Source organism: Macrotis lagotis, chromosome 2, assembly GCF_037893015.1.
Source record: "Macrotis lagotis isolate mMagLag1 chromosome 2, bilby.v1.9.chrom.fasta, whole genome shotgun sequence".
Taxonomy (NCBI): Eukaryota; Metazoa; Chordata; class Mammalia; order Peramelemorphia; family Peramelidae; genus Macrotis; species Macrotis lagotis.
This window is the reverse complement of record NC_133659.1, coordinates 210,373,202-210,382,344: the sequence shown is the minus strand read 5'-3', so window position 1 is coordinate 210,382,344 and position 9,143 is coordinate 210,373,202. Positions and strand designations below refer to the sequence as shown.

At 37.2% G+C, this 9,143-nt stretch overlaps 1 pseudogene; it reads left to right on the top strand.

Annotated features, from left to right (window-relative positions):
• Positions 1 to 8,195: 8,195 nt before the first annotated feature.
• On the top strand, positions 8,196 to 9,143 carry LOC141511427 (epithelial cell adhesion molecule pseudogene; annotated as a pseudogene).

Genomic DNA, 9,143 nt, shown 5'->3' with positions numbered 1-9,143 from the left:
ATCTTAAAAATTCAGAGAAGAAATAAAAAAATAACATTTACATAAAGAAAATGCATCTGTACAATGGCAAACCAATATTGTTTTATTCTTGCCAAAATAATGCTATAGCAAAATGTCATATCTTTAAATACTTCCAACATCAGTATCATCATCATGAATAGACTTACAATTAAAAGAAAACAATAAACACTAGAAATTTAATATTTTTTAAAACCTGAAAATATGCACAAAAATAGAAATTAGAGAAAAATGTACAAGTTATTACAAATTAGAGAAAATATACAAATCTGAAACAGTGAAATGAAAAAATTAAAATCTATTGTTAAATTAATAGTGTAACCATTAGTGTAGAAAGCAAAATGGCCAAAAAGAAGAAAATTTAAATAGAATATCCCAAGAAAATGAAGAGGATATACAGGACATTTTGTTAAAATTATTTTCTCTATTGTATATAGATAAAACATATCTAAAACAAAATAAACATATACTTTCAAAAATGTATGGATTAAGAGAAAATAATTGATTAGAGAAAAAAGAAAATAAGATAAAAATGAATTCTTTAAGGGTGACACAGACTGAGTGATACAATTTTTCCAGTCCAAGATAACTTAGAAGTTCCATGGGAAAAATACGTTTCACCAGGACCGGGTGAAGCCCAGCCCAGCACAGCCCAGCACAGCCCAGCACACAGATTACTGGTAACAGCTTGAAGGGGTGAGAAAACTCTACTAAACCAGAATGAGTGTGGAGTGAGGAGCACCAGCCACAGAATCTGAAGCAAGAATATGAAGAAAGAAGCCTGCACCCCCAGAGACTGTAAGGGGTCAGGGAAGATGGCAGAGGTTTCTCTACTCTCATTCAGGGTAGAACTCTGCTGTTTGCCTAAACTCAGGTCTAGGTTGCAGTTTGGGCTTCCATACTAAGTAGCCAAGCTGGATTCCTCCTTATAACTCCAGGGCAGAGGAAAGTACAGGAGCCATCTACATATCAAAGCACAGGCAAGAGAGCACAAGACCTTGGAGGAATAAAGGTTCCGGTGTGGTGTCTACCAGGAAAAAAAAGACCAAAGCCTTGGAAGTGCTCTTAATTAGTCCTGGGCTGAGGAAATGAGTAACAGCAGAAAAAGAAGAATGTGACTGTAGAGAATTACTTTAGTCCCATGGAAGATCAAAACACATACTCAGATGATGACAAAATTGAAGCTTCTGTATCCAAAACCTCCAAGAGAAATAGAAAATGGGCTCAGATTATGTATGAACTTTGAAAAGCAATTAAGGGAGATGGAAGAAAAATTGGGAGTAGAAATGAGAGTAAAGTAGAAAAATCATGAAAACCAAATCAAAAGCTTGGGGAAAGATATACAAAAAAATACTGAAGAAAATCATATGTTAAAAACAAGTTTTGGCCTAATGGAAAAATCAAAGCAAAAGACAAATGAGGAGAAAAGTACCTTAAAGAGCAGAATTGAACAGCTGGAAAAGGAGATAAAAAATCTCTCTGAAGAAAATAACTCCTTCAAATGCAGAATGGAACTAAATGAAGCTGATGACTTTGCAAGAAAGGAGGAAGAAATAAAACTCTTCCAAAAAAAAGTCAAAAATTAAAAGAAAATGTGAAATATCTCATTGGAAAGATGACCAACCTCAAAAACAGATCCAGAAGAAATAATTTAAAAAGTATTGTGCTATCTGAAACCTATGATCAGGAGAAGAGCCTAGACTTTATTTTTCAAGAAATAATACAGCAAAATTGCCCTGAGATCCTAGAAGCAGAGGGTAAAAATAGAAATCAAGAGAATTCATTGGACACCTCCTGAAAGAGATCCCAAAAGAAAAACTTTCAAGAATATTATAACCAAATTCCAAAACTCCCAAATCAACAAGAAATTCTAAAAGCTGCCAGAAACAAACAATTAAATTACCTGTAATCCTTAGTCACGATTACACAGGATCTGGAAGCATCTACATTAAGGGCTCATAGGGATTGGAATATAATATTCCAGAAGACAAAAGATCTTGGTTTACAACTGAGAATCAACTACCCAACAAAACTGAACATCCTCTTTCAGGGGAAAAGATGGACTTTCAATGAGACAGGGGACTTTCAAACTTTCCTGTTGAAACAACCAGTGCTGAATAGAAAGCTTGTTCTCCATGTATAGGATTCTGGTGAACCATAGAGGGAGTAGAAGAGAAGAACTATGAGGAAGTTAATGATATTGAACTGTTTGTATTCTTGCATGGGAAGAAGATATTGTTAACTCATATGAACTTTCTCATTTATAAAAGCTGTTAAGGAGCAGAATATAATGGCATAATATAGTAAAAAGATGGAGTCAGTGGGAGATAAAGGAAAATACTGCAAGAAAGGAAAATGATATGAAGGAGTAGCAAAGAAGTTTCATTTAAGAGTCAAGAAAAAAGCTTTTTTCAAAGGAGTAGAAAGTGGGAAGGCAAGGGGAAATGAGTAAAGCTTCATTCTCATCAGAAATGGATCAGAGAGGAAATAACATACACACTTAAAAGGGAGAGGAAATCTATCTTACCCTAGGGAAAAATGAGAAAAAAAGATATGGGATAAGGGGGAATGAGGGGAGGAAAGGGGGGGAATAGGTGATAGAAGAGAGGGAAGATCAAGAGAGAGGGTGCTCAGATACAACACATTTTTGGACAGGGCCATGATGAAAGGAGAGAGAAAATAGAATAAATGAGAGTAGGGAGGAATAGAGTGGAGGTACAGCTAGTAATAGCAACTGTGGGAAAAATACTGAAGCACCTTCTCTGGTTGACTCATGATAAAGAAAATAACTCACCACAGAGACAGAGCCATTGCATTCTGAACACAAACTGAAGTACATTTTTGTTTTCTCTCTCTCTTCTTGAGGTTTTTCATCTTCTTGTGTTGGGGGAGGGGGGTTTATGTTTATTCTTATGTTTACTCCTATAACACATTCATTTTTGATCAATGGAAATAGTGTAAAGACTATCAGACAACCTTCTGTGGGGGAGGGGGGTGGGGGGAAAAATTATAACATTCAAAATCTTACAAAAAATTATAGGTAGATACTACTATTGTATATAATTGAAAAACAAATAAAATGTTATTAAGGATAAAAAAAAGAAGTCACAATTTGGCAAAATTTTGGGAAAAAAGGAAAATAATATGAAGAAAGCTAGGTATAAGCACACATCTCACAGCCTATACCAAAATAAGGTCAAAATGGGTAAAGGATTTAGACATAAAGGGCCACACCTGGATAAATTACTAGACCAAGAAATACACTATCAGATCTTTGGAAAGAGGATAAATTTATGACAAAAGAATTAGAACCTACAAAATGAATGTTTTTGACTATATTAAATTAAAAATTTTTGCACTAATAAAATGAATGCTACCAAGATTACAAGGAAAACAGAAAGCTGGGAAGCAATCTTTACTACTAGGTTTTATGATAAAGGTCTAATTTCTAAAACATAATGAATTTTTTAAAACATTTTCATCAATTTGTACATGTATATTACTTACAAAATTTCCCTCCACACTTCCCTCCCATCCCCCACCTCTCAGTAGGAAATAGTCAGGTTAGCATTTTACATACATATTTTGTTTAACATATTTATGTTATTAATTTTTAGCATGAGGAATTAGGATTGAGAGAAAGAGATATATAAGATAATTTTTATAAAGTGTTCATCAGATTCAGTAGGGGATTTTTTTTCTGTCTGTTTTTTTTTCTTCCTCTGCTTGGGGATAATATAGACCATTATCATTTTAATACATTTGTCCTACTCTCCATTCACAACTCCACCAGCAATTCATCAATGCCCCAAGTTCTCCTGTCTAACAGTATGTGTAAAATATATAGTGAATTGGAAGTCATTCCCCAATTAATAAATGATCAAAAGATATGAACAGACTGTTTTCAAATGAAGAAATTAAAGCTATATCTAATCATATCAAAAAATGCTTCAAGCCATTATTGATTAAAGAAATGCAAATTAAAACAATGAGATAACACCTCATACTTACTGGTTTGGCTAAGATGAGTAAAAGAGAAGATGATCAATGTTAGAGAGATTGTGGGAGAATTGGGACATGGATGCATTGCTGGAGGAGAACAATATGGAACTATTCCCAAAGAGCAATAAAACTGTTCATACTTTTTTGATCCAATATTAGGTCCATATCCAGAAGAAATTGTAAAAATAAAACAGGGAAAAGTCCTAGATGGTACAAAATATCCATAGCAGCTATTTTTGTAGAGGCAAAGGATGCCCATCAATTGGGGAATGGCTAAACAAGTTATGGTACATGAATACTATTGAATATTATTGTTAAATAATAAAACTTACATGGTCAGACTCTAGTGAAGTCTGGAATGACTTATGGGATCTGATGCTGAGTGAAGGGAGTAGAACCAAAAAAACAGTGTACACATTAACAACAACATTGTGAGTTGAATATCCTTGATGGAAAAATCTCTTCTCAACAGTTCAGAAAGGTAGGATAATGGTATTAGACAAGCTATGGACATTGTTATCCCCATCCAGAGGAGGGAAATAAAAACAAATCTTAACACAAACACACACACACACACACACACACACACACACACACACACACACACACAAAACCCAACCCTTCAGATTTTGATGAACACTTTATAAAAATTATGTATTATGTATCTTTCCCTTAATACTAGTCCCTCATACAAAAAATAATAAATCTGTAAAGATGTTTATCAAAAATATATATGTACAATGCAAAGCTGACTGTTCACCCCTGGGGAGGGGGATGGGAAGCAAGAGTGGAAGGAAATTTTTTAACTTTAAAATATACATGCCTATGTATAAAAAAATAGAAAGGGAAAAAAGAAATGAAAGACACACGGGAAAATTATGAAATAGTAATCAAAAAAATCAATTCCTTTAAAAGTAAAAATACAAGATGGCAGAGAGAAGACAGGCACAGTTCTAAAGTCTCCTGATCTTTCCCCATCTATCATAACAAACAAACCTCTTAAAAGAAATCTGACCCACAAAACAAAGAAAGAAAAGCCAGGAGAAAAAAACATGTACCTTAGGATTTGTCCCCCCCCCCCCAGCTCTGGAGGAATATGGGTGAGTGAGTTTGGGGTCAGAGGGAGGATCAATTCAACCAGATTAACAGATGAATTGGAACCTGGAGTCTGAGGACCTGAGAGCCGGACCTGCTAGATCAGCTGTGGGGCTAGAAGGCAGGGGCTTAAGTCAACTAGGGAATAGAGGCACTGGTGTTGGTGCTGTCCTCCGGGAGCCTGAGGACAGGGCTGGAGGGAGAGTTCCAGTGCAAGAAAGCTGGACAGGGCTGGAGGGAGAGTTCTGGTGCAGGAAAGCTGTGGACACCATCCCTGGGCTTCTCTGGTCTGAGGAACTCAGAGTCCATGCCTCCATTACAGCTCAGACCTCTTCCCAGAACAAACAATTGCAAACTAATTCTGCCTCAGGCCCAGGTGTGTGAGCAGAAGAGCAAGCCCAGCTGAGTAATGACCTCAGGCCAGGGTAAAGAGCACCATTGATTGAAAGCAAAAGAATTCAATAGCTCTAACTCCTCCCTCCAAGGATAGAGAGAAGGCCTCAATCAAGGTCACAGACACTCCAGAGAAAGCAACTAACACCTCCTACTGGCCAGCCAGAGAAATTGCACTCACTGAGTAAAGCCTCTAGTGATCCCAAGCCCCTGTGAACAAGCCCCTCCCCAACTCAAGGTCTTAGCAAAATGAAGAAGGGTCAGCAGAAAGGTAGATCCATACAAAAATTCTTGGAAGGGAAAGTCCCTAACTCAGAAAGACCTAGAACCTCTGAGGAGAATACGATCTGGTCTTTAGCACAGAAAGACTTCCTTGAAGAAATAAGGAAGGAGCTTAAAAATTTGGGAGAGACAAATAATACCTTTCAACAAGAAAAGAAATCCTTAGAAAGTACAATTGGACAAATACAAATCTCTCAGATCCTCAATTGGACAAATGCAAAATGAGAATAAATCTCTCACATCATCAATTGGACAAATACAAAATGAGAATGATTCTCTCAGATCCTTAATTGGGCAAATGCAAAAAAGAAATAATTCTCTCAAAACCTCAACTGGTCAAATGGAAAGCTCTTTCAAAAGTAGAATTGACCAATTGGAAAAGGAGTTGCAAAAGGTTAATGAAGAAAATTCCTCCCCCCAAAAAAAGAATGGAGTCTACAGAAACTAATGACTCCATGAGACAGCAAGAGTCAGTTAAACAACATCAAAAAATAGAAGAAAATAGAAGAAAATTTAAAATACTTCATCAACAAAACCACTGACCTCGAGAATAGATCAAGGATGGGCAACCTTAGGAATTCCTGAAAACATTGAAGACAAAAGAAGCCTGGACTTAATATTACAGGATCTAGGGATTGAAAACTGCCCTGATATCCTGGAACCAGAGGGCAAAGTAGTTATTGAACGAATAAATCCATCCCCTCCAGAAAAAACATCCTAAAATGAAAACACCAAGGAATGTTGTGGCCAAATTCCAGAACTAACAGATAAAAGAGAAAATCCTACAAGCAGCCAGAAAGAAACAATTTAAATATTAAGGAGCCACAGTAAGGATCACACAGGACCTGGCTGCATCAACATTAAGGGATCGAAGGGCCTGGAATGAGATATTTAGAATCTACTTTCCTGCAAAGCTGAGCCTTCTCTTCCAGGGAAAAAGATGGACATTTAACAAAATGGTAGAATTCCAAAAATTCCTGATGAAAAGACCAGAGCTAAATAGAAAAATTTGGACATCAAACCAGAGGTTCAAGAGACACATGAAAAGGTTAAAAAAAGGGGGGGGGGGGCAGTAAAAGGAAAAAAAACTGCTACCCAGAAAGTTGAAGCTGACTATATCCCAGCATGGAGAAAAAGATTTTCATAAATCTTCAGAATTGTGACTCTAACAGAGAGAATATACCTAGCCAGAAATGATGGACATTCATGATCTAACCATGAGACTGCTACCTAAAGAGATGTAAGTGGCTTTAACCCCATTTGGGAGAAAGATTCTAATAGCTCTAAAGAATTTTAACTCTATTCAATAGAAAATACTGAACTAGAAGTGAGAGACACTCAGATTGATCCATGACTTAGATAGAATGATCTAAAAAACACTACCTCCTTAAAAAGGGGGACAGGAAAGAGATGGGAGGAGGGAGGGGATTGAATGGAGTAAATCTCATTACAATAAGAGGTACAAAAAACCTATGGTAATAGAGGGGAAGAAGGGAGCAGATGAGAAACACCTGAATCTTCTTCTCATCAGACTTGGCTTAAAGTCAACCTACACATACTCAATTAACTTATAAAACATCTAAACTTTCAAGTATTAAGAGGGGAAAGGGGGAGGGGGAGAAAGGGAAGGGGAGTAGGGGGAAAAGGGGAAATAACAAAAGGAAGGGAAGGGAAAATGGAAAAAGGGAAAGGGGAAAGAAAGGGGAGTGTGATATAGGAGGACAAACACACTGAAGGGGGAGGTATTCAGAAAAAAATACTGGGGAATGTGGATAAAGGAAGGGAAGGGGAAAAATACAAACAGAGGGAAAATAGCATGGAGGGCAATAAAGAATTAATAATCATAACTTTGAATGTGAATGAAATGAACTCTCCCTTAAAATATAAGCATTTGCTTATGTGAATTAAAAAACAGAATCTTACAATATGCTGCTTATAAGAAACTCATTTGAAGCAGAGAGATACATATAGAATAAAGGTAAAAGGTTGGAGCAAAATATATTTTGCTTCAACTGAAGTAAAAAAGCAGGGGTAGCAAGCCTTATCTCACACAAAGCAGCAACAAAAATAGGTAGCATTAAAAGAGATAAGGAACGAAACTTTATCCTCCTAAAAGGTACCATAGACAATAAAGTTATTTCAATACTGAATATATATGCACCCAGTGGGACAGCACCCAAATTCTTAGAGGAGAAGCTGAAAGAACTACAGGAAGGGGCAATGTTCCCGCAGAGGCTGCTGATGCCCGCCCCAGACTGCCCCTGCGTGTCCAGGAGGTGGCTGCTCCGCCGCTCCCAGCTCCCTCGTCCTCCTCGGCCCCAGCTGTGACCTTGCCCCTCACACCCTCTGGCTGCCCTCCATCGGACCTAGGAGCTCACCTCGGACCAGCCCCGTGGTGGCTCAGCATGGCTCTGGCCTGGGCTGTAGCACTCGGGCTGCTGCTCATGATGCTTAAGGTCAGCTCGGCGCAGAAAGCATGTTCTGTGAAAAAAACAAACTAACAAACAGTACTGAAACATCAACTGATGATTGTCAATGTCAGCCTATTGGTTCATCACATAGAATCTCCTGTACAGAATTGACTTCAAAATGTTTGGTGATGAAGGCAGAAATGACTAATACAAAGAGTGGGTGGAGAAAGAAACCAGAGGGAGCTTTTAAAGATAATGATGGAATATATAATCCAGATTGTGATGCACATGGGTGGTTCAAACCTCGCCAGTGTAATGGCACTTCTCTTTGCTAGTGTGTAAATACAATGCAGTGAACTAGTAAGAACATATTGGATCATCATTGAGCTGACACACAAAGCAAGAGAAAAACTTTTGATAGCAGTTTCTTAGAAAAAGCAGTCAAAGAATAATTTGAGCATCATTATCAACTGCACCTGAGATTCATTCCAAGAGTTTTGCATGAAGGTCATGTTTTCACTATAGACCTGTTACAAAATAGTAGCCAGAAAAGTAGTGATGATGTGGATATAGCTGATGTGACTTATTATTTTGAAAAAGGTGTAAAAGGTGAATCTCTCTTTTATAACAGTAAAATTACACTTGCCGTAAAATGGTGAGATGCTTGAGCTGGATCCTGCTAAAACTGTGATCTATTATCTTGATGAAAAAGCACATGAATTCTCAATGCAAGGATTAACAGCTGGTTTTATTGCTGTCATTGTAGTTGTAGTTCTTGCAATTTTTGCTGGAATTGTTGTGCTGGATATGACCAGGAAGAAAAAGAGGGCAAAATATGAGAAAGCTGAAATAAAGGAGATGGGTGAATTGCGCAGAGAACTCTCTACATAACTGTCAAATATGAAGACAAAAAGAAGAAAAAATAGATATTGAAATTGTATG